The following is a 23784-nucleotide window of genomic DNA, read 5'->3' on the forward strand; positions in this document are numbered from 1 at the left end:
GGGTATTGAAAGTGAACCACCAGTTATTGTCATAATATAGTATAGAACGTTGATATAAGTACAAGCTAACGAGTCAACCCAATCAGATGACATTGATCTATTTACAATGCAGGTGTTATGTAATAAAACAAATGTTTCACATTTGTGCAATGGAAAGAATCATTTCCTCGGTGACAGATGGAATGTTTACGTGACCTTTTTCAAATTGACATGTCGCTTTTGTTTAAATTAAAATGTTTTCCCTCACATTTTTGTCATCAAATTAATTGCATAAAATTTGGATTCAAAATTGTAAGGCTCTAACCTTGTTTGGTTAAAATTCTGGAAAAATTCCAAAGATAAAACTTCAGTTTTTATTAAATTTTTGGCAATATTAATTAAATTGTTCAATTGAATTCAATTTGGTAAGGGTTTACTCAAATTTGACACAATTGTTCTCAATGATTCCACATCTAAAGGGTTTAGCCTCATTTTTTGGATAAAAGCTAACCTAAATTCTTTTTTGTAACCTTCTGAAATCTCTAGAAGTTTATCAAGCATTTCTTTTCTTCACTTTTTGATATGGCAAGGGGGGGGGGGGGTTGAATTGAAATGGCAAGGGATTGTTAAAGTTGGTGTATACATGTACATGCTTTTTGGGTGCGGCACCTCGGAAAACAGATTTTCAAACTGAATTGATCATTCCCAGCATTACACAAAATAAAAACCGTCCCACGACAAGTAATAAATTTATTAAGTTTGACTTTTTAGTAACAAGCGGGATGCTCCCACTTCGTTCTGAATAGTGTGCGCAACTTCTGAACTGGAGCGCACCATTTAATATCATTTTTTAAAACTGTAAAGCAGGCATGCAACTTTTTCTCGGATCCACTGATTTCATTGTTTTTTACTTCTCATGAATGCCATTACAAGTTTAAAAAACACTGTACAAAGCCTTGTGTGGTTTGGAACTTCTCGTTTTTTCTAAACTAGTTCCCAGTTGCAAGCCTGATAGGGCCAAAAAAAATTAGTTCTGCTTTCGGTTTCCCTAGCTACCCTATTCTGACAGCCCCTACCCTACCCTAATGTTTTATGGAAAAAATAAGGGGAAAAAAAAAACCAAACCATCAATTACTACCTTTTACCCTTGACTACATGCAGACACCCCCATATCATACCAAAAAAATTGTCCAACCCCCCAAAAAAACTCCCAACCTACATACCCACCCAACCTATTTACAAATGCCATGTAATCGGAAACAGAACTACTTTTTTGGCCCAAAGGCCTGCAAGAACAAAAATGCAAATTAATTGGCTACAGGACATTATAATTTATATTCCTTAAAATTTCGTTCGCAAATTTAGAAAGCCGCAATTTTGAAAAGCACGTATAAACCAACTTTAACCTTTCTTTTATCGAAAACGGGCAAAATTAGGTTTTTTTTGTCACAATTTCTAAAAAGCAAGTACTAACCATTTATTCTGGATTAAAAAGTGAAGAAAAAGATAATTCCACATTTGATGAAGAGGGTAAGGTTTGTTTTAGGACTTGTATTTTTCTTTGAACTTGAACAAAAATGGATTTTTCTCTAACATTCAAAAGTGTAGGCCCAACTTTATTAGCAAGTAGATTAATTAATTGATTTTCTTCTCTGTTAAGATTCATAAAATTGATCGATGCTCTCCCTTTTTTTGGATACAAACTTTGAAGCAATTCATTTCTCTAAAATTCTTTCAATGTGTGGCATTAACCCTTGGCCTACATTTTGTGCAATTTAGACTTTTTCCAGAATATCTCACAATTCAAAACCAGGGGTTAACCTTAAGATTTGCGCAAAGTTAGGTTTGATGTCATGAATTCTGTGTGGTTTACTTTCAAACCTTAACAGTTTACCTTAGGTTGTTGACTTATATAAAGAAAAATAAATTTGTTTCTTACAACTGCCCATTTTGATACATAATTGAGCAAAATTAATAATATGTCCCAAAGTTAAATTGAAGTATTGAAAGGTTTATGATTTTCCAAACTTGGGCTACAATGATAGAAAAATGGTACCAATGAGAAATCTTAGGGCTGTCGGTCAAATTTACCAAATATTTGAATATTCAATTATCAACAGAATACCCGAACAGCATTTTTTTATTCAATTCCAATAAAGTGAGTGGCCTTGAGATAAAGAAAAACATCCGAGAGTTAATTTAATAGAATGTAGTTTTGTTTGTCAAATGCCACACTTTTGTTGAAAGCCACTTTGGAGCATGATATGAGAGCTTTCATGAGGAACATAAACTCAACTTTTTCTCTTAAAATTAGTCAAATATCCGCCGTTCAATTAACTGCTCCTGTTGTTATTTCAAAAACTACTTCATCAATTTTGAGCCAGCCCATGCTCAGGCATATCCCAGTTGAAATTGAATATTCCAGCATAAGATCGAGTCCAAGTTGGAATTGAATACTTAATTACTCCAAATGCACAGCCCTTAACCAGTAAACCGTTTAGAATACAACGGTATGGATGACAAACAAGCAATTATGCACAAACCTCTATATTTGCAAAAAAATGCCATTAATGCACAGAATGTAAGAAATAGACCTATTTGTAAATGGTTTCAACTATTTTAAATATAAATAAAATAAATAATGTTGAATTTCTTTTCAAGTACATATCATCAGGCTGAAAGGAATGATTGCAATTGAATGATTGCAATTGAAGGCGTGCGCTTGATTCTGAATAGCCAATATAGGGCTGGGGCAATATTAGTGGAATCCAACAAGGGATTCCCAAAACTTTCTTCATTAAAATTACATGATTTATTTTAAAATAATTGTATTTCAAATTACCAAAGCAACAGTGTGTGAAACGATGATCACTGTTGTTTCTTGACATGAGGGAAATCAATCGAAGTGTTAACCCAGCCACATATATTTGTGCACAAATTGCCTTGTATGTCATCCATACACAAGATGCATTACAAATATTGAGAAAAAAATTTTTATTAGCATAAAATACTACGTTACAGAAAATGGTTTAAAACATCTTACTTTAACAGTCCTTCTGATTTGAAAATCACACGTGTGTGGAAATAGGCACACCTGGATTTTTCTAGGCGTGTGGTTTTCTAGGTGTGTTATTTTCTAGGTGTGTTATTTTCTAGGTGTGTCATTCTGTGGTCCAGGGAAATTCAGGTGTGCAATTATTCCTACTTCTTGGGAAGCTTCAAGGCGTGTGATGGCGTTCTAATCAGAAGGACTGCTTTAACTTGAACAACTTGTAGGTTTTCCAAAAAAAAAAGGAAATTGGAAAGGATAAACCTTACTTTTTATTAAATTTGGCAACAGTACATTTTTCTCAGGACTTCTTAATTAATTAATAGTAAGGGTTAACCACATATTTTGGATTAAAATCTGAAAACTACTCATTTCCTCAAATATGCACTTTTGAAAGGGTTATTCTTGCAGTTTGGACCAACATTTGGAAAATTGGAGTGTTATCTCACACTTTCTTTGAACTAGAAAACAAATCAGTTTTTTTTTACTTCAAATTTGACTGGTTTTTCAACCATATCTCTTGTTCTCAAATATTCTCAATGGCAATTTTACATTTTTGTAAAAATTATGCAAATTTAATTTTTTGTCAAACTTCCAAATTGTGAGGGGTTAACCTTATAGTTTTTTTAATAAAAATTTGAAAACAAATTTATTTTTTGCAATTCAAAATTTGGGCAAAGTTGACTTTTTTATTGAATGCAGGGCTTTACCTTAAACATTTTATTTGTCAAAGATTCCAACCTTCAAACGGTTACTTGTGTTTTGACTTCAATTAGGATTATTTCATTTTTCCTTACTCAAAATGGGTTTTCCTGACTTTTTTGATGATATTGTGCAAAATAGTGATTTTCGACAAAACATAAAGGGATTCCACATGATTTCAAAAACTTGGACCATTTAAAAATATAATGACGAGTAATATTCAAATTGGATTCAAAGAAAAGTTTGCTTATTTAGTGAGTTACATCATAGATCTATATTAAATTACTAGAGTGCTAATTGCTCTTTCCCCCACGGAGATACTTTGAAGCCAAGCGCAGGCATTTTTCTTGTTTGTTGAACATGATGAAATCAGATGGAATATGAATTTTGAAAATGCAATTCGCAAGCACGACAGATGCATTAATTGTGTTGTGTATGCTGCCAAAATTAAATGCTCATTTACACTGATTGCAATGCATTTCAGTTTTGGGTGTATCCGTTTTGGGCGAACCAAACGCAGTTATGCAAATCATGAAAGCCGTAATACAGCCGTACTCAATTTCGAGTTTTCCATGCGTGTAGGTTTGTGCAACAAATATATGCACCCAGCAGGCTTCACTTTGTTCAGCGAGTCAGCACTCTAGTTGTTTAATACAGCTCCTAGGTAAAAATTGACCGAATTGATAAGAAATCTTAGGGCTGTCAGCCATATGAACCAAATATTCAGTGATCAAACTAATTACTGAAAATCATGGGTTTTTTTAAATTTAAATTCAAAATGGAAACTCTCCAAATGAAAAAAAATTAAAACGTGCATGATATTATTTTAATAATATGTTGCGCAGTCATGTTTTCGTCATTATTCAACACGTGCAGGCCAAGGCATATTCCAATTGAAGTTGAATATTTGAATATTTAATTAAGTCCAAGGTGGAATCATTGAATACTAAATTATTTGAAAACAGCTTTAAGAACCCAAGAAAATATTTTCCAATAAACTTTTTTTGACATTCGCATTGCATCCTGGGTAATGATGACAAACAAGCAACACCTGTTCCAAAATTTGCCTTTTAAAACATTTAATGTAAGGAATATTTGTAAATAATTTCAGATATTGGGCGTTGCCAGGATTTTTTTCTAGAGGGGGGCAAAGCACTCCCCCCCCCCTCCCCCAGAAACCCTTGAACTTTTCCAGCATACATGTAATCTCGATTTTTCATTTTTCAAGGGCGGGCAGGGCCATTTGCCCCCCCCCCCAACCCATTAAAATGACAGGAATATGACTTTGCGCCTCTTTCTCTTTCTCTCTCTGTAAAGCCCCGTATGTTTTTGCACAAATTGCCTGGTAGTTTCATCCATACTGAAAAATGCATTTTCGAATGTCAATTTAAAAAGATTTTTTTTTCTTAGCATTAAAAAGTTCCATCATACAATATTAAAAGAATATCAGGGTGCCCTTTTTATTTCTATGGTTCTCATTTTCTGGCCTCTGAAGTAGGTCAGTCAGCCAGCAATTAACAATACAAATCTAAAAAAAATAAAAATACAATTTCACCCTGTATAGATGTAGATGGATAAAGTAAATGATGCCAAGTGCGTATAGTCTCTTGTTTAATAGTGCAAAGATGTTTGCAAGCTCGCCTATAATAACAAAACAACAAAGCCATTATTGGCAATGTACTTGACTTCATTTTTGCAAGATGCAGCTCACTTTCATTTTGGTTGTCGTAGTAGGCATGACAAACAGTAAAGGTAAACGATAGACCGAAAATGCAACACCCTCACATCTTTTGGGGTTAATGGCATTGGTTGGTAATAATGAGAACCATTGGGTATAAAAGGATGCCCTTACAGCAAAAAATACAAACATGTTAACCAACTGACTTTTAAATATATCTTTAAGAATAAAACACAATTCAAATATCAAACATTTTGAAAACTCAGCAGTCTCATTATTTCCCACCACCACTCATGAAAGTTCTGATGATGAAAAGTTCCGTCACGGTTTTCAATCAAAAAGGTTCAAAGCACGCACAATGGTTTCTCCATAGAAAGGGGTCATACAGTGATCACATGCCGTCTACATATGTACAGTTTGAGCATTGCATCCCTTTCTTCTGGCCCGACGAAGAAAGACATCAATATCAGCAACAGTTCAGAAGTATGGCAAACTTGACACAGTTCTAATTAACTGTCAAGTCACATTGCGAGGCATGCATCGCGTATGGCGTTTGGTTCATTTCGATGATTCAGTTTAATTTGCATCTATCCAGTTTTGGTCGAGGTGGAAGAAAGGGGGCTAATTGGCTGAACGTGTGCCCCCTCCCCATCAAATGATCACTCAATGATCAGTTGCATCGTTTGTGTCTGATGCTGACCAGACTTATACTCCAGGAATGTCTCTCCATCACTACGTGACTGATATAAGTGCAAATTCGAATGATGATGACAAGACTGTCGTAATTGCTGTGTGGTCCACCTGCAGGAGACAGTCCGAGACAGAAACAAAAAAAGAGATTTCATTAGAAAAGTGTTTCAGCAGAGAAAAATAACATTTTCTTATCTACAGAGAGTTTTGTCCAGAATACATGTATAGTCAAGTGCTCCTAATTTTCTATCTGCAACTTCAGTTCTAAGCTTTTTTTTTGGGGGGGGGGGAGGAGTTTACTTTGGCCAGGAATATAATTGCAAAATTTAATCTCAAGATCAGGACAGTGGGTATCCCCTACAAAAAAGCCACCTGGTGACCTTAGTGTGCAAGCAAACCTCCCTCAAATTTGCATTCCTGTGTAAAAAGTTGTTGTTGAAAGGTTGGCCGACTACAACTAGTTGGCAAAAAGCAACATGATGTACAATAAGTAAAACAAAAGTGTGTTTTTCAATTATATACTGACCCCTTTGAGCCAAGGTAGGAGATATGATGGGATCGCAGTATTTGTGTAATTAGAGGTTGATCTGGCTAATCAGAGGTTGAATGCTGTCACAGGAAGGCTAAGGTAGAGCCAGGATGCAAGTGCACCCAGACGATGGTGTTGGGTGGTAGTAGTGTACAACCTGAAAATTAGATCAATTGAAAATGTTGAGTCATAACAAATTGAAGCAAGGAGACCAATAACAATTGAATGTCATGCTTTATTCATACATTGGATCTTCAAGTGCACATGTAAATAAAGTCATTCCTTTTGTCAAGTTCCAGGCTTTTATTCATGACAGTTAGCTGGCATTCTGACAAAGCCACTCTTTGGCTGTACTAAATAACAAAAAATTACAAAATCATTCCAAAGTAACAATGGTTTGAAATATGAGGAATATAGCCATAAAACCAGAAATTCCAAATGCACTTTGGGATAAAAGAGGCTATGCAATGTGAGAATAAAGTAAAAAAAAAACCCACTTTTCTTGGAAATAATTACAATCAATTAAAAGTATAAATCCAAAATCATTTACCTTATACATGTAAAGCTGGTAGTCCTTGTCCACGATTTATACCGCAGCAGATATCTTGTCTCTGACATGTTTCGCATATCACATTTTGGCTATAAGTGAAAAATGAAGAGAACAACAGAAACTTAAGTGCCAGATATCTCTAGAGAGACTATAGAGATAAAGCTCAGACCTGGATATTTGCAAGGTAAAATATCATTCTCAACATTTTTGGGGCTCCTTTTTCCATTTAACTAAGGATTTTTGTTTACTTTACTCAAGCTTCCTGGACAATTAAAACAAAACTTCAACATTGACTTACAAAATGATGATTTTTATGAAACTGGTTTGATCAGGAATGAGATGATTGTCAATTAAAACTGAAGGTCTAAATTTTTGTCAAAAATCTTTTTTTTCCAGGCAAAAGTCTGAAACATTTAATATGCCTGTTTGATGCTCACCTTTAATAACACACTGAAGCCATCTTCATTCCATCCACAGCATGATGAATATCCTGGTCAGGTTAGTCAAAACAGGGCCACCACGTGAAGGTCCCAGGATACCAGCCCCAACATGCTTTCCGTATCATCGGGCCCATCGCTGTGACAAGGGCGTACCAATGCCACTGTCCGGTCCACCCCAAGGGGTGCCCTAACTTCTATGCATGCCGCCCCTCAACCCCCGTCCCCCATCGGGGGGTGATTAGAGGACGTAGCAGCGTTTGCTCACCAAATATGATAACAGGGCCACACCCCTAAAAAGGGACACGACTACCCGCACCTTTAAGACAAGCATCCTGTTTCCAGGCCGTTGCTCAGGTTTGTACCGCGCCGATGGTACACCCTTTCAATCGCACCACCACGCTTTCAGTATCATTGGACCCATTGCACGTGACAGGTTCGGACCCCTTAGCCCATAGAAAAAAATAAAAATGGCCCCAATGGTAAGTAATGGATGTGTTTATGCCCTAAAGGCAATGCACTAGTTCAAGCAGATTTAATTAGTGGGGCCTTGCAGCAGTGATGGATCAAACACCCAGTTCCTTATATCCTAACTTAATGTTCCATGGGCATATGTAGTAGAAATTTGATTTTGAGTTATAATTACCACTTTTATGAAATGATTGTGATGACCATTAACAGCTTTTGCTGTTCTCCGCCAAGGAGTAAAATGGTGTTTGTGTATTTGCTCCCCCTGGAGCAGATATAATCCATGATCAAAAACACTCCCCCCCCCCTCCCCCCTCTCCCCCCCCCCCCCCCCCCCCCACCACCACCTTACCCATCACAAACACATATCTGAACCACCCTGGGGAAATAGAATAAAAAATGTAAACAAAAATTGAGGATTTTTTGTTTCGTCTTTTTTGGAGGGCAAAAAAGTAGGCCATAAAGACAAACAATTTGAGATTACAGAAATACCTTTTTAAATGCCAGTTAATTCCATTAAGTTGGCAATTTTTTTATCCAATTTCCCTCCACTTTAGCAAACGAACTAATTCGAAAGATACTCACTAACTTTGCTTTTACTTACATTTTCCCAGGATGGTTCAGGTTTATTTTATCTACAAGCAAATTTGAACCCCAAAATATTTCCATTTTATCGATGGCAGTTATATTTTAAGAAGCCAAATTAAAGCCAAAACATACTTGGTTCACATGAGATGCAGTTGCCACAGCATCAACCAGTCAGAAAAAATTCAAATTTGCTTGCAAATGGAAAAAAAAGAAATGGGCAAACTTGGTCTGACTCACTCTGAACAACCCATCAAATGACTCCTCTTCATCCAGGGGGACAAGTCTTGAGGCATGTGGCCTAGAAGAGCTGCAGAGAAATGGTTACCTCACCTGGGTTTACATGCAACCTTGTCCCCCTCGTTCTAATCTACCACACAATCCAAGCGACTCCACTTGCAAACTGTACGGCAACATCCGGGGGTCTTGTACATGTTCAAGCCTGCATACAATGGTTACCTCACCTTATGAACATGCAATCTTGTCCCCCGGCCTCTATTTAAGATGTTAGGTCCATCGGGCACCCTCTGGTGAAGCCTTCTGCAATCCAGGCGTCTTGGTCATGTTCACAGCCAGATAACATCTTAGGAGTACCTGCAGACCTAAACAGAGCAAAAATATTTCAAATTAATGAAAGAAGAAAAATCATGTTGAAGTGCTGAGCAAAACACATCAATTCTGCCTTCCATCATCTGGATAGTCAATATAATAATATTTTATTGTGCAAATTCCATACGAATATGTTCAAATGGGCATCATAATATATGACATAATCACTGACCCATCAGAAGCCTCGTGAGCAAAGTGCAAAGAGTCAACTGATCCAACACCATTGGTAAAGAAAGCGTGCTAACCTGGTAAATGAATTTTAGGTATAGGTACCAACAGAGATAATTCTACCTCATCGTAAAGAGTTTCTCATTGATTGAAATACAAAATAACTACGATTTTCCAACTAAAGAACCTACTGTTATGAACATCTTTTAGAATGGAGCAACCCGTACAAATCGTTGTGAACGACTCATCCTGGCGGTCTATTGTGCAATCACAGGCCAGGCTTTACGTGTACAGACATGCAAGACTGATTGGTCATTTGTGATTGCTGAAAATAAAGTTTTATTCTGTATTAAACGCTTTGATAAACAAACACTCATTAATGAGCAGCATTATCGCACAATACAGCCCCGTATTGTTACAAATGTAAAGAGATGTTCACGGTAAATCCGTGAGCGCTTAAGTCCCAACTATTGAGAAGTATTCCGGCCAGGCGGCAGTAGGACTGCTTGCCGCAGGCTGCCTGCCGTTTTGCAGTGGCCACAATGCTTGGAGATGATCCAGACTTCCAAACTTCCAGTTTTCTCTTCTCCATCAGACTGCAGTGCTGCAACTGCAAGAGTTCCTGCTGCATCGACAGAATCTGGTCAGTGGCCATGGAACTAAGAGTTTCCTCCTTTTTGGGGTGAGGCAAGACTGGACGTGACGGCCCCACTTGCTCTGTCTTGAACCACGCTTCTGCCTCCCACTGCAATTTCCACTGCTTCATCAAGCGTCAGGGCTTTCTCAGGAAAAGTGCCCACTGAAGTTGTACGTCCAGTGTATTTTTGAACTATTGATTGAGACCTAATGGAACATGGATCCACTATCGAGGTAAGCACAGGGAACCAGCTTTCTTATAGACCCAGATCAGAAACCGTCTCCCCAGCTTGCCTCTATCAGTTTGGCGTGATGGCTTTGACCAGTTCACTGTAGGACAATGTTAGTCCTTTGTCAAGGAGCAGGCAACCTCCAGCATCTGACTCTTCAACGCCACTAACAGGTACATGTAGGCCTCTCACTGTTTTCTTCATTCCAGGAGATGAATTTGCTCATCCGCTCAAACTGCACCAAGTAATCTTAGATGCACGATGAAGTGCTGGCTAACTACAAATGCAGCATTGGATCTGCTAGAAGCAAAGTCAGTGTGCACTGCCGTGTGTCTATCTACTGGCCTGACGAGGCTTGAGACCACCAGGCTTGGGTCCAGTGGGGGGGGGGGGGGCACCCACGGGGGCACGTGCCCCTCATCAAATTGAGAAAGGGGGGGGGGGGGAGGAAAAGGGCGACCTCCTTACACGTCATCATATAATTTTTGTAAAGACATTCTCGTGAAACAATTAAAACCCTGGAAAAAGACATTGAAACATCCCTGAAGGTATAAATTGATCCCTCTATAAAACGACGGCAACTTGCTGATTTTTTTATGAAGAAAGTTGCGATGCGAAAGCTTAAGGTTTTGATTTTAATCGCATTGCTGAAAATTCAAATCTGATAAATTTGGTACTTAAAAGGGACAACTTCATCAATCAGCAGAATTGCCATAAAGCAAGTTTTAGCACTAGAGAGTAGATGTTCTGGCTAGACGTAACACAATGTGTTGCTTTCTAGCCAGGGAAATTTGATCGTAGTTCGCCAGTGGCAGCGCGCGGGCCGGCGTCCATGACCAATTCTGAAAGTCTTTTTTTTACATAACAAAATGACGAATCCACCTTCAAAATGTGTTGTACCACTACCATGTGGGAATTTTCTGCAAGATACCAGTCGCATGTATTTGAACTACAATAATTATTTTATACGATTTGTCTTGCTGCGCGCCAATCAGCCGATGAATTATTTACAAATACATGTGCACATCCTAGCCCCTAATTCTTAAAATTGAAACTGGACTGAATTAAAACATGGAGGACCACATGATTTAATTTTTGTAGACATGAGATTGCTTCTCTCTTTTAGTTTTAAACTTGAATTCAATGTCCATGTTCACAACAAAAGGTTTAAAAGTCAAGTAACAATACAGGGTGAGTAAAAAAAAAAAGAAGTACCCAAACCCCCCAAAATGTTTCCTTTTTTTAAAATATGCACCAAAGTTAATAATCACTGGAAAGCCAATTTAAAAAAATTACTGAAATTGCTCAATCCCTTCAAATAATATCACCATTTAAAAGGAATGACCCTTACACCTCTTTCGTCCAAAAATGTGATTTCAAGAATCGTTCAAACATCACCATGGCGATAAAACCTCAATTTAAAAGTTAACAATATTCAAAAAAGTCCTTTTGAAGGCATGTCTTTTAAAAAAGTGGATTTTAAAAATCATATTATTCGTCTAACCAGGGTTGTTAATAAAGATATTGTACCCTACAGTTTTTCTTTGTTGTTCCTAACAATCAGAATACACAATAAACTGCTTTTTTTTTTGACGAAACAGATTTGAGGGTCATTCCGTTTAAATGGTGATATTCTTTGAATGGATTGAGCAATTTCAGTCATTTTTTTCATCTAAAAGTATAGCTTATGAAAGTGGCTTTCAAGTCATTATTATGTTTGGTGCTACATATTTTTTAAATATAAAATATATTTGGGGGGTTTGGGTTTTGCTTTTTTTGACCCACCCTGTATTTTAAACCAACGAAAAAAAAACACCCCTAAATCTTAAAAATTTTTGCTCAAATAACTGAGGAAGTAAGAGGCCAGCTAGGAATCGACGACTCGAGGCTGTAGCATCCATTGCGTTGGCCGAATCCTTCCCCTGGAGAAGGCGTCTGCTACAGTATTGTCCGTGCCTGGGATGTGTGTGGCTTTTAGCGTTATGTTGGAATCCCAGCACCAATGGAGTAACTCCCACACGAGGAGGCACAGTCAGGCTGACCGTGTGCCTCCTTCGTGGTTGATGCATGAATTGCATTTGCAATACAATTCACGACCTGTCGTGAATGTATTTATTACCGGTCGTGAATTTATTCAGGACTGCGGTTGCAAAAATTTGAAATTGAGCATATGGCCCCCCCAAGAACGTTGGTGTCTGTACCCGGGTTAAGTGTGATTTCTTCTCGTTGAACAGGAACCCAAGACGTATGGTCAAGGACGTTTCGTGAAGGGCTCGGTAGGCTAACTAGGCTTTTGTCCGAGAATGGCCGACGATGAGGGGCCGCTGACTTTCCAGAAAGTCATCGACACCAACCCCCGGTAAACTGGGAGGCCAGTGGCTTGTGTGATGGCCACTCGGGTGGGAAGGGTTGGTCTTAGCACTGGTTCAATGGGCGTAACATAGCTTGTGTGTTTGACTGGGTGCGAGTTGAGTACAAAGGGGGGAATCACTGACATGGCCGAAACATAGGCCGAGAATGCCTGGAAAAAGTCTATCGTGAAGACTGATCCTGAGTTTTTACGACGTTTAGCCACCTATTGGGATCTGTCAGATGAAGACTCTGATTCTGACAATTAGGCCTAACAATGTCTTTTATGGTGAGACTTCTCTTTCTTAGCTTGGCGACGGCTTAATAGTTCTCCGGAAGGGGGTTCAGAAATTGGCAAAGGCGGTACTCCTGAACAGCGGAAAAGCTACGAAGTTGATGATAACTTGGAGGCTGCTTCAATTCTCCCAACGGCGGGCCAAATCCTGACGGGTCTGTGACCTCTACATCATGAGAGTTAGTGGAAGGGGGGGGGGGGAGCACTGTTGACATCTGTGTCACAAACATCTTGAACAGAAGTGTGGAAATTCATAGAACGGTGTAAAGAAATTTCCGCAGGAGATCTCAGGGGCGCCCGGAGTGGGTGGATTATAGGAGCTGATTATAGGATCCGGGGTACCCAGCGTGTTCCCTCTTATCCTGTGCAGATCTGGCAGGATTAAACCTGGATCTGGTTCCAGAAATGTCCAAGCGTTCACTGGTGCCGATCTCCACTGTTGTTGTTTAGTTAGGGCTGCCAGCGAAAGAGTGATGTCTTGGAAAGCCTTATAAAGATTTCTGTGAATACAATTTGAATTCTTAAGCCAATGTGTTGAATTACTGGGGAATCCCCTGAAGAAGACGGCGCTTTCTTGTGTTTCCTTTTCTTATTGGGTGACTTGATTCTCTTAATTGCCTGTGTAAAACCTAGATAAGATAGGGCCTACTCGGGTGACTTTACTGTGAATCCGTGGCCCGAATTGGGGGAGGACCGGAGGCGGGTCAGTCACTGCGAATCCCGCCGTCCTGCATGAGTGGTAGCAGGAAGCTCAGAGCGTGATGAATGTGGAGACGGGGCCGCAGATGAATCTTGACGTCCATCCAGTGACTGGTCATCCCCAGGAGTTGCTGGGGCCAGCAGGTCGGGGACGAGTCGAGGAAACTCTGTTGAAACCACAGAAGATCGACACCAGGCGGCTAGGTGACGCTGATGGTCCAAAAACCGTTGACGTGATCAAGCGACAAGCAGTCCCTTTTTGGGTTTTTACCCTTTGGACCGCTGGAGGTCTTTGATGCGCCCTTTTTACCATGGGACCCTTATGACTGGTCACCTGATGAACCGAGGTTGTACTGTACGGGGAAGTTTCCCAGTGCTATCGTAGTGTTCCATATCGTAGGACGTACCTCTGATGATGGTCACACCGTGGAACACGGGTGACCCTAACAGACTACGGTGATGGCTCTGCATGGGACTCACTACCATCTCTTCTTGTACTATTATCGCACCACCGAGAAAGTTAAGAACGGCCAAAGGAAACGACCACTGGTCAATAAACCCTACGAAGCTTCTCTTTACACTAACTAGCTCTCAGAGCTAGGCAAGACAGCGAAGAGAAGGGAATGGCCAGTGGTCGCGGTCTACCCACGAAGGTCTTGCCGCTATCTCATTATAGCCGCTTGCTACCGAGATAGTCTAGGACGACCGAAGGGCAGGGAACGACTTCTGTTGATATACCCAACGTCCTCTTCTAGCTTACTCAGCTCCCTGAGCTAGCTGAAACGGTCAGGTGGGAAGGGAATGACCTCTATGGATATACGTCTCGCTAGGCCCTAGCTCACCGCAAGCTTAGAGGACAAACAGAGAACAGGGAAAGGTCAGAGACTGCTGTATTCCTCCTGTATAGTCCCCTGAATGGCCGAAAGTCTGACTTCCGGACAGGGGCCCCACGTGTGGGGCAACTAGCAGATCTTGTTGAGAAATTAAACTGCACTTCTCTTCGGAATACGACCCACTTTCTCCCCAAGGCCTTTACGGAAAACAAAGATAATCAAAATAACTCCGGAGGCGTACCTGTCTCGAGGCGAGTTATGCCCAAAGCCGACTGGCTTGGGTCCTAGGGAGTCATTAAAAAAATGCACCGATAGGGTGCTAGTTGGTTGATTAAATCTTTTAGCGATTGAGCCTGTCGGCAGAATAAATGTGTGGGTTATTCTTCAGTAAGTGTCTACTTTGCGCATTTATAAATTGTGGAAAAAAGTTTTTTAAAAGTGGGGAAGTCAAAGTTAAACATTTTATCAACATTAAACTTTCAATGTTGTAGCGTATGAAAAAATGAAAAAGTCATATCCGTCACAACTTTTGTGATGGAAATGACAATATTTGAATACATGTGAAGCCGAGTAAATTGAAACGAGAGCTTTTTGAAATACGTGACATAGAATAATTAATAGCCAGTGAATAGGGGGTTTTAACATAATTAAACCAATCCATTATCATCCTTATTTTAGTACCATTATCGACTAAAAAAAATGTCAAGAAATCATCTCCGTCACTGTCAAACCGACTGTGACGGAGCTGACAAAATTAAATATCAAACTGTTTTAGTGCCATCTACAGTTTTATGTTATTTTGAAGCTTGAATACCACATGTGCTTGGGAAGTTTATACACAATTCTGATCGTATTCTTGAATACTTTTGATAATAAAAACATTAATAGTGCATGTTTTCAGAGATGACACCGAATAAAGGTGCGCACATCTAATTGAGCTAAAATCCTGGTTTTAATGGGTTTTTAGTCATCATACCTGGAGAAAATTTGAACACAATGCACTGTCACATCTCATTCATGTACAAAGACCGAAGCAGCGTTTCTATTCGGTTTTTATTAACAATTGTGGGTGCTGCATAGGAATGTGACGATATATCCGACTTAACTCCTCGGGACAAACTTTTCCGACAAAAACTATAAAATTTAGGATTTAATTGATCTATAACGGCATTGTTTGAAGGATTGAATACATTTAAGTAGTAAATACCTATTGTTTAAGAGTATTTTCATTAAGAAAAGTCCTCCCACCAAACAAAACAATCAGAAAATTATCATACTACGATCGGGACATGGGTTTTCCTTGGGTTGACATCAAACATCAGAAAATAAAGAAAAATATAAACTGTTTTCTAGCTTTTAAAGATCATTTATTATCAGATTTATGTTAAACATAAATCCACAAAAAAAATCATATGCTGAAGTTGTGCATTTGTGTCTTTACAGCGTCAAGGGACCAATGGCGTTGCTAGGATTTTTTTTAGTGGGGGGGTGGGGGGATCAGAATATCCTGGGAGGCACATATCACAAACGTCCTATTGTAGTTTTTCCCAGTTGGGCATTATCAGTATTTTGGTGGGGGGGGGGGGGGGGGGGGGGGGTATCGGGGGAGGGGGGGGTGGCACGGAAAATGGGGGGGGGGGGGGCATGCCTCCCAACCCCCATGGCTATACCCGACTGTAAGGGACGCAAATGTAGACACTTAACGAAGAATTAATGACCTGCATAGGCCTATTTAGTAGCTATTTGGGTTTATGAAGTACACACCTACACTTGGGTGTCTAAATTACTTAGTTTCATTGGCATAACCAAATTCACCAACAAGAACAGTGGCATTTAGCATCGGTGGGTGGTTCAATTTTTTTTTTTTTTCAATAGTACCTTTGTTTTCATTAATGCCATTTTTTTTGGGGGGGGTATTTAAACATGACTGACCCAACTCTTAAATAAAATAATTACATAGAGTGCCAGGATCTGTCCTTTACAACAAGTCTAATTAAGGATTGCTCCATATTCTAAGATGTTCAACATGGTCAATAACATTTTTTTTCCAAGGTTGATTCTACAGTTGGGCAATCACCATTAATTCATACTTTTCAATAAACGTGAAAACTCATTCCTACAATTACATCTTTATTGCTACGCTCTTGACTTCACTCACGGAGTCAACACCCCTCCTATGTGAATATGGTGAGACCAGATGGTTCTTCAAACTTTGCTCATAAATTATGCTAATGAGGCCAAATACTGGCTTCTGATTGGACAATGATAGTGTCATATGACTATCCAGATGATTGCCGAATACTTAAATATGGATGCCTCAAAAAGTGCGGAACTACTTGATACCACTTTTTCTGACCATTTTAAGTTCCTACAGGGTGTGAGTGACCACAGATAAAAATAGCTGAAAACAGCTGATAAAGGTGTAAAAAAAAGCTGAACTTTGGAAATCTCCTGTACTTTTGTTTAAAGCAAGTGAGAGAAAAAGTTGAAATCCAAAACAAAAAAGCTGAGTTTTTATACCCCTGGTCCAAACCCCACTCCAGTCATTTTTTTTGTTTCAAATTGTAAAATAATGTAATAAGTTTGTCTCATTTAGGGGTATAAAGGCCACTTTTTTAAGAACCATTGGAAATCAAAATTCTAATTGCAAATGGAAATCTTGGTACTCTTTTTCCATCCAATGTGAATGGGCATTGGCAGAATGGTCACATGTCAAATAAAAACCTTATTCTTCCTCTTTTTTTATGTGAGCTCACAAAACTCTTTGGGGAAAAAATGGCATCAAATGAATCCCTGAAATTTTTTAAGAATGTAATCAAAAAAGTTACCTCTGATTTTTCAGAATGAGACATCCTCCACTGGTAGTAAAGATGGTGAACTCCACGTCTCCTAACTTCAGAAAGCCTCGTTGTGCTCCGAATGAACCTGACAATGTCATCCTCATAATTTCATAGTTGCACCTTGTCAAAAGTTGATTTCCACTCGTGCAACATAGTCAAAGTTTCCCAAAGTTCAAGTCGGTCCTTCTAAAGAAGCGCATCCTCCAAGTGTAGCTTCCAAAATGGCATAGAGTCCAAGGTAGGGGTGTCCTTCAATTGTGCTTCCAAGATTAAGATATAGAGTTATGCAGCAGCTAGTAGGCTATTCCCCAAGTCAGCACTGGAGAAAGGCGACACTTAAAAATCAGTTGTTAAAGTCAGATCCATCCTTCTTCTGAAAGTTGCTGCAGCATTAATTGTCTTTTCTGTTGATCTTTCGTCCAAATCAGGCATTTCTATAACAAATTCCTTGTCCTTTGTTTCAGTAGTGAATCCCTCACTGGATGATTTGCCTCCTTTTGCACACTGTGGCTTACATATCTGTTCCTCACACTGTCCTCGGGATGGAATCTTGTATAGTTCCCGGCGCCCTGACAATGTCATCCTCCTGATTTCATAGTTTGTCTTGCACATTGTTGGTTGACTATTTGCCTCCTTCCGCACACTGTGGCTTACATATCTGTTCATCACAAAGTCCTCTGGATGAAATCTTTTAAAGTTCACCTGTCCTGAAAATGTCATCTTCATGAGTTCACAGTTTGTCTTTCCAGTTGTCACCGTCTGTCCGGGGGTGACTTGGAGGCGATGTTCAGGGTTTCTCTATGAAGGCACTCAAATACTTTTAAATTTCCTGCTCCATACTGACCATTGTCCCTAGTTTGTCCAGGCCAACTTCATTCAAACTAGTTAAGACTATATTTTAACTTAAATATATGCTGTGATTATTGTTCATTGTTTAAAGGTTTTCACCTCTTTAAAAGGCTTTCTCTTGTGGCTTAAATATAACATTTATATTTAGGTGTCCTCTGTCAGCTGATTACTTTATAATTTTATCATTTCCATCCAAGTTTAATTTAATTTCAGTTTTGCTTGTCCACGCAGATTTCAAAATAATTTCCCTTTCATCAGAATTTATAGGTGGAGAGATTAAATAGTACTTTTTTTTAGTTGAAAACTTTAAAAAATTCATTTTATGTTCACAGTTAAGTCAAATGTAATGCTAACTTATTGTTTTTGCTATTCCATAATTATTGTTTATATAACACTAAGAAAAATATTTTGTGGCAATCCAGCTTTGAAAAACCACACAAATGAATTTGTGTAAATATTTTCTTGCCTTTGCAGCATTTTGATGGGTCTGTGCTGGTTAGTGGTTAAAATAGGGAAGGATAGTGCTGTGGTTAACTGTTAATGGTGCATGCAGGGGAAGGACCTCAGAAAATGCTGCAAGGGTCTACACTTCCGTGCAGTTTATAAACAAAATGACTTTGGCATACTTGGATGCTATATACATTGTATTTGTATTCAAAACTGGATTTACCCTCCTAAGCGACTTAAAATGTAAAGTTTAATTTTACATTAATAAGGTTTGACCTTAGGTTTGTCAACATTCACTGTGCTGTTAAACGTTTGCTCATTTCTGTTAAATTAAGTTGAAGATTTAGTTCAAGGTATCTATCTTATTGAGATATAAACTTAATATACTTTTGCCTTTTATTGTCAAGTAAGTTGCTATAAAATAGTATTTGAATTTTAACTTTACTTGCATTAGCACTGACTTTGGGTTGGTTGTAAGGTTTACTCTGGATTATTTTAAATCAATTTGAAGACTTAGTTCAAGGCATTTATATTTATTCATGACTGAACATACTGAATATTTATTCCATTTTGCTAATTATTCATTTTAAATTAAATAACTCACATTAAGGTTTAAGTTCAACTAAATTATTTCAATGCTGGCTCCTAGGAAGTTGGCCCTAGAGTTTCCAGGTACTCAGATCTGGAGCATGTTATTGTTCGACGGGCACAGTATAAAACATGACAAGCCAAGAGTGGCAATGACTTTGATGGCAAGTTCTGGCATTCCTTCAGCAGTTTGAAGTTTGGCTTGATGTGGTTTGCTGGCTTGGAATCTAGCTGTCATGATAACCGTCTGTAAAATAACAGAAGAGAGCAACTCATAAGTTTTAAATGACAGACATTTGGGAGCATGAAGTAAACATCTTAATACACTCAACCAAAAAAGAAAGTCCCCCTTCCAATACTTTTTTGGGCAACTCAAACACTATTGAGTACCTCTCTCTCAAATAACAACAAATCAGTACAAAATTACCTTAGAAATCCAGCCATACTCTTTATTTGGCCAAAAACAGTGATAATTAATGTGTACGAATTAATGCAATTTATGACAAATGATACAGAAAACAGTTGCACTTTTGAATACGTGCAAGTTGTGGTCCACACTCACCTTGCACATTTAAAGTGCAACTTTTTTCTCAGTACCATTTGCCATAAATTGCATAATTTTGTACACATTATCACTGTGTTGGGCTAAACAAAGAGTATGGCTAGATTGCTAAGGAATTTTACTGATCAGTTGTAATTTGAGCAAGATGTGCCCAGTAGTTTTTGAGTTAGACAAAACAGTATTAATTAAGGGGACTTTCCTTTTTTGGTTGAGTATAATAAAACAATTGAAATGGCAATTGGAAATTTGAATTTTTCTTCATGTAGGCAATGTACCCACAATGCACTCTGGGTCTGGGTGGCAAACCAACTGCAATTTATGCGCATAATAGAAGAATATAATTTTTTATAGACCTAAACCACAAAAAGGTTCTTTTTCTCTCAAGGTACAAGTCTTTCAAGGGCCATGTGATTGGTGGTGTTGAATAAGCTTAATTTGAAATCTTTACTATGATTGAACAATACATGTACTATGCCCCCCAAAAATAATAGTTCTGCTTCTGGTTTCCCTACCTACGCTATTCTGACAGCCCCTACCCTATTTTTTTTTAATTGGAAAAATGAGAAAAAAACACCCAAACCATCACTTTATGCCTTTTACCCTTGACTACAGGCAGATGCCTCCATATGATCATACACAAAAAAATTGGCAAAACAAATTTCCCTAGTACCTACGCTATTTTCAAATGCCCTGTCAACGGCAGCAGAACTATATTTTTTTTGGCCTAATCAGTTTTCAAGTTCTGAAAAATGAGTTTGGATATGAATTACACCCTGAACTCTTCAACTTGAAGCTGCAAGGCAAAACAAAAACAAAAAAAACCGGAAGCAGAACTTTAATTTTTTTTTGGCCTTATTAAAATAAATGTATTTCAAATTACATATGCAACAATGTGTAAAATATCTGAACACTAGTAAAAGTAATGAGTAATGATCTGGTTCACTGTCCCATATACATTGCAGTTTTGTGCATATAATTGCTTAGTTGATTTGACATCCATACCCATATGCACACCCAGTACATTGTACATGGCATTTCCAAAAAGGACTCCTGTAATTTTGGGGGTTTGCTCAATAATATACAAGGTCTTTTTCACTCAAAATTACATTTGTAGACTCAATTAATTTAAAGCGGTCATTTTTTTCAAATTTAGATTGACACTGTGCTCTTATCATTTTGAACAGGACTTGGGGAGTAAATGTAACATTCTTACTAGTGTTTTACCCCCATCATTTTGTCAAATCCATGCCCTAGTTCTTTCCACAAAATTCACCCTGCTTATATTCCAACATGGTACCAATGTCAGCTGTCTAGATACTATCATGTCCTGGGGTTAGGCCTACATAACAACAAATTTTACCTATAATTTTCAGTCTAAAATTGAACATTCTTTCTTAAAAGTTAGTGTGTAGGACTTTTTTTCAAGTTAAATTCACTTATAATTGATAGAGTGTCCTTCTTACACACTTGCAAGACCCCCCCACCCCACCATGCCCACAGAAATAATTTCCTCGGCTTAATGCTACTCATATAATTAGTGGCTTATTATGACAGCCGTAATGCCATTTTCATTTGCTTTCGTCACGCATTGCCCCCCCCCCCAAAAAAAAAAATATTCCAGGATCTATCACAATATTTGTACTGCCCTATACTTTTGAAAAGAATATTGCAACCGCTGAAGGTCCATTTTTTCTTCACATAGGACAATCATCTCAGTAATTATTAAGTGTCAGTAACTGCAAAAATGTTTGGAAAAAGTGTTGCAACCTGACGCTACTCTTTTCTTCATTATATCTCAACGAAAGTCATTCATTGCAAAAATACTGACAAGACATGAATCTGGGACTAAGAAGCATTTCAAATTTTGTTAGGAAATCCTTATACAATTTTCTTGACTCCCCACACTTTGTACAAATCGAAGAAGTGGTGTCAGGTTGCAACATTGTTTTCCAACCTGAAGCTACTTGTGTACAAAGTCTATGGAGAGACAAGATTTTTTTTAAGTAGTTCCTAACAAAATTGGAAATGGGTTTTTTTTGGTCCCAGATTCATATCTTACCATCATTTTTGCAATGACTGACCTTCAATGAGATGATATATGAAGAAAAAGCAGCGTCAAGTTGCAACATTCTTGAATCTTGGAATGAGAAAAAATTTCCAAATTTTGTTTAAAAAAAAAAGAATTTTTTTTTGCAACCTGATGCCACTTTTTCATCAAATATCATCTCAATGAAGGTCACTCATTGCAAAAATGATAAGACATAAATCCGGCAGCAGCACTGAAAATATTTCCAATTTTGTTAGGAAATACTTAAAAAAAATTTCAGGTTGCAACATTTTTTTCCCGACAATAGTGGCGTCAGGTTGCAAAATTTTTTTGCAATACATTTTCTCCCTATAATTTTTTAGTCAAAAATTTTATTGAAGTAGATATTATTAAAAGGGAAATAATGTCGGAGAACCATTCGGTTGATAGTCTGGTTTCCAAGAGCCAAATATCCTTACGTAATAGGTTAGGGAACCAGACGAATGCCGTAAGAATAGCCACTGCTAAGAAAATAGTCGAGAACACGGACGAGATTTTTGCTTTGAAAAAGACAATTTCGAAATGTTTTCACAACCTCAGATATACCTACAATAGTGCAGTGGCTTATGTGTAATTTTTGGAGGCAAAAGGGTTCAGTTTTCAGTCCAAAAGTGCCAAACTTACTTTTACCGTTCTGAGAGTTTTGAAAATTCTCCATGCCCGCCAATTTATGAGTGCGTAAATGACGCATGTGAAAAATCGAGAATGTCGTTTGGCAATTCCCTGGTGCCTAGGCGCTATGATTTAGGCATGGGGCAACGACGCGAACCAGTTATTTTGGAAAGCGCCACGCCCTGCAGGCCTAGTCACTGAAAATCAGTAAACCTCCGCAAACCGATTCCCACAATCAACACCGCTATGATTTCAAATATATTTGGGCGTGAACCAGTTATTTTGGAAAGTGTCCCATCACAACTAGTAGCCTTACGCGAAGTGATTTTTTTGTTTACTAATATAGGCCCTACAATTTTTTTTGGCTTATTTGCGGTTAACTTTGGAAATGGCGATAAGTTTTCGGCTAAGGCGTACTTGCATTTAACCCCCAAAATTCACAACTAAACACAAATGGTCTTTAAGAAGAAAAATAATGAAAATTCTTTCTTGGAAATTAGTTTGTGTGCCCCAGGAAAATAAACTTTTTTTCATTAGGATTTTGTTTTTTCACATTTGACTAAAAACTAGAAATATTTAAATTCAAACATATCAACTGTAATGTTAAATACTTCAGCCTCACTTCTACGTAACGTTGAAGGCGAAATTAATAAGATTTTAGGCCAAAAAGGGTAAACTTACTTGGACTATTGTGACAGTTTCAAAAGTGCTCCGCCCTCCGTTGCCCGTCAATTATAAATGCGTGATAAAAAAGCACATGGTCCCTGGTACCCACTACATTATCGCTACAGTGCTTTAAAAGCATTGGGATTTTTGGCACGAACCAGTTATTTTGAAAAATGCCCTCGCTCTATCACTCAAAGAAACTTCCGCGAAGTGATTTGCATAATCATCAACGCTATGGTTTCAGATGTATTTTGGCGCGGACTGGTTAATTGCAATTTATGCTAGCTATCACAGAAACCTTCCGCGCCTAAAATTGAGTGCGTTTTGGTTATGTTTTTTGTCCCTCCAAATTACTAGTAATTAGCAGGCCGTAAAGCGACCGGGGATTGAACGACCACTGAAAAAAATAAAGGGGAGGAGGGAGGGTTGAAGCATGGAGGAAGGAATTCCTTCCTCCATGGTTGAAGGGACAACAGAAGCAGACTTCAGGAAAGAGGGACATGGGGGACATTGCTTCCCTCCCCCCCCCCTTTTTTTTTGCCTTTCGGGGGGGGGGGGCGCAAGGTGAGTCCAAGGGCGGATCCAGGGGGGCCAAAGGGGGCCATGACCCCCCCCCCCTCCCCCACAAACGAAACCATTAAAAAAAAA

The 23784-nt window shown here is 38.4% G+C and overlaps 2 long non-coding RNA genes across 2 annotated transcripts; both read right to left on the reverse strand.

Moving 5' to 3' along the window:
• Window positions 1-5299: 5299 nt before the first annotated feature.
• LOC119732255 lies at window positions 5300-8021 on the reverse strand. The gene is made up of 4 exons (XR_005271546.1): window positions 7615-8021; window positions 7178-7266; window positions 6625-6784; window positions 5300-6209 (listed from the first exon to the last, which is right to left on the reverse strand). It is a non-coding gene; the product is annotated as an uncharacterized LOC119732255 (long non-coding RNA).
• Window positions 8022-9056: 1035 nt separating this feature from the next.
• LOC119731690 lies at window positions 9057-22918 on the reverse strand. Its single transcript, XR_005271480.1, has 3 exons — window positions 22483-22918; window positions 17315-19457; window positions 9057-9269 (listed from the first exon to the last, which is right to left on the reverse strand). It is a non-coding gene; the product is annotated as an uncharacterized LOC119731690 (long non-coding RNA).
• Window positions 22919-23784: the final 866 nt, after the last annotated feature.

This window comes from Patiria miniata, unplaced genomic scaffold, assembly GCF_015706575.1.
Source record: "Patiria miniata isolate m_02_andy unplaced genomic scaffold, ASM1570657v1 HiC_scaffold_24, whole genome shotgun sequence".
Taxonomy (NCBI): Eukaryota; Metazoa; Echinodermata; class Asteroidea; order Valvatida; family Asterinidae; genus Patiria; species Patiria miniata.